A 2,500-nucleotide genomic window follows, 5' to 3' on the forward strand; every position below is an offset into this window, starting at 1 on the left:
TCTAGATTCATGAGATGAAATGGAACCACTGGCTTAATGACCTTGGCATGTGCCGCTGGTTGATAGGCAATAAATCCATCAAAGAAAGAAAGAAAGGGAGAGGGAGAGAGAGAGGGAAAGAAGGAGAAAAAAAGAGAAGGAGAGGGAGAGAGAGAGAGAGAGAGAGAGAGAGAGAGAGAGAGAGAGAGAGAGAGAGAGAGAGAGAGAGAGAGAGAAGGAGAGTGAGAGAGAAGGAGAGAGAGAGAGAGAAAGAGAGAGAGAGAGAGAGAGAGAGAGAGAGAGAGAAGGAGAGTGAGAGAGAAGGAGAGAGAGAGGGATAGAAGGAGAAAGAGAGAGAGAGAGAGAGAGAGAGAGAGAGAGAGAGAGAGAGAGAGAGAGAGAGAGAGAGAGAGAGAGAGAGAGAGAGAGAGAGAGAGAGAGAGAGAGAGAGAGTGAGAGAGAGGGAGAGGGAAAGAGAGAGAGAGAGAAGGAGAGAGAGAGAGAAGGAGAGAGAGAGAGAAGTAGAGAGAGAGATAGAAGTAGAGAGAGAGAAAGAGAGAGAGGACCGACCTTGGCAACAACAAGCAGTGCCAGTCACCCATAGTCTTCAACCAGGAAAACACCGAAAAAAATGCAACGCTACCCTCCCCCACTGTGCCTGGCATAAAGCGATGGAACTTCCGGCCATATAACCATAACACTTGTATATCCACTCCGCCACAAAGTTACAGAAACATGCTTAAAGAGGTAAATATTAGTCTATCAATACTCCAACGGATGGTACACAACCAGTGTTGCCAATGTAGGGGATGATTCCCAACTACGACGTGGCGTTGCATGGGTCGACACGTGAGTGTAGTTAGGTACTTAATTTTATTATGATATTCATTCTTTTAAATACCAATGGGATATTCACTCAGCGAATGTGCGTAGAAACAGGAAGTATCTTCCGAGTCTATAATTAAGACAAGGACACCACACAACAAAATGTTATACTTTGTTAAGAATAAACTAATGAAAAGCTAATACAAGGAGACCAAGAAAATATTTCCACACACCTAACAAAACGTAAAAGTCACACACAACCACGAGCCTATTCACCACGACTAACATCTAACATCTAGTACATCTAAAGCGAAATAAACACGACCAACCATGCACTGTCACCTACCTAAGGGCGCTAATAATCACATAGTCCTCGACCCATGCGACGGAACGAGTTGTCTGACCTCCTATCACAGTGAATGTTACTCTGGAAGGAACCTGGACACCGTTGTTGCAGACCTGTTGCTCCTTTCTTGGGTCATGGTGCCGGTTACTCTTTTGTTGCCATCCTTCGTCCTCTTATGTGGTTGATATTAGTTCCTTTATTTTTTTTATTTTATTATTATTATTATTTTTTTTTTTTTTTTTTTTTTTTTTTGGGGGGGGGTGAGTTGGCTCGAGAAGATTTTTAGAATTTGAAATGATTTTTGATAAGATGAATGAGAAAGGATTGCGATGTTGTGACGAGAGATTTATTGGTTTGGAATATGAGAAAAACAAATTCCAGAATATCTTGATTTTACGCGTGATAGAGAGAGAGAGAGAGAGAGAGAGAGAGAGAGAGAGAGAGAGAGAGAGAGAGAGAGAGAGAGAGAGAGAGAGAGAGAGAGTGAGAGAGAGAGATAGAGAAAACAGACAGATAAATGCAGGGTTCCAGACCGATATAAAGAGATAGAGAATTAGATACAAAGGTATATACATAGATATCAAGGCAGATGGATGTGAAGACATGAAAAAATATAAATTCGATAGGAAAAAAAATCCTTCCTCGCTATGTCAGAAGTCAGTATTACTTCTTAGTTCTAACCTTGAAACTAAACTGAACTTAGGAGAGGTTTCAGGGCGTCAGTCTGTGCCTAAAACAGCCTTATTTTTTCTGTTAGTGGCTATATTGATGAAACTACAATTAATAATGTTATGCATGTTAAGACGTCAACCACCAAGACAGAAAAAAATGACATTGAGCTTAGCAGAAAAATCATGATATTAAGCTTAGTAATCCATTTGATGACCAGAAAAAACATCGTAAAATACAGTCCAATAAATTGTTGCTTGACAGATATAAATTTTCTCATACTATATACACATATCGGACCGCATTTTGGAGTGTGGTGATTGGTTCAATTATCTACATATGGACCGATAAAGGTACTGGAAGATGCTCTCTGTCATTAATTAAACTCGCCATCGAGAAGGACACTATGAGGAAAGCAATTTTGACTGTTGACGAGGAATTGATGATCGACCTGCAGGCCATCCTACGCGCACAAACTGACTTTCACTCCACGCGATCTGATGGCCAGTTTTTTTTTCTCAGAGCAAACACGTCAGTTGCACAGTCCGACCTTTAGTCTAAAACGCCCCTAAATTTTAGACTAAATTTTAGTTTAAATTTTAGACTAAATTTAGGCTCAAATTGGAGAAAGTTAACTTGTTTAAATTGGTTTCTTCGGTTGAAGGTTAGCGGTGGTTTTCC

The 2,500-nt window shown here is 40.5% G+C and overlaps 1 protein-coding gene across 2 annotated transcripts in view; it reads right to left on the minus strand.

The window, feature by feature from the left end:
- Nucleotides 1-1,268, minus strand: part of LOC122268044 (major facilitator superfamily domain-containing protein 12) — a 56,346-nt gene extending 55,078 nt beyond the window's left edge. Inside the window, exon 1 of one of the 2 annotated variants that reach the window (XM_043038281.2) lies at nucleotides 1,151-1,268. The gene's annotated coding sequence lies outside the window, so the exon portion shown is untranslated. The remainder of the gene's footprint in view (nucleotides 1-1,150) is intronic. The other variant, XM_086553396.1, reaches the window with a different exon arrangement.
- Between the last annotated feature and the right edge of the window lie 1,232 nt (nucleotides 1,269-2,500).

This window comes from Penaeus japonicus, unplaced genomic scaffold (assembly GCF_977035675.1).
Source record: "Penaeus japonicus unplaced genomic scaffold, GWHDUDI00000001_assembly GWHDUDI00000028, whole genome shotgun sequence".
NCBI classification, from domain to species: domain Eukaryota; kingdom Metazoa; phylum Arthropoda; class Malacostraca; order Decapoda; family Penaeidae; genus Penaeus; species Penaeus japonicus.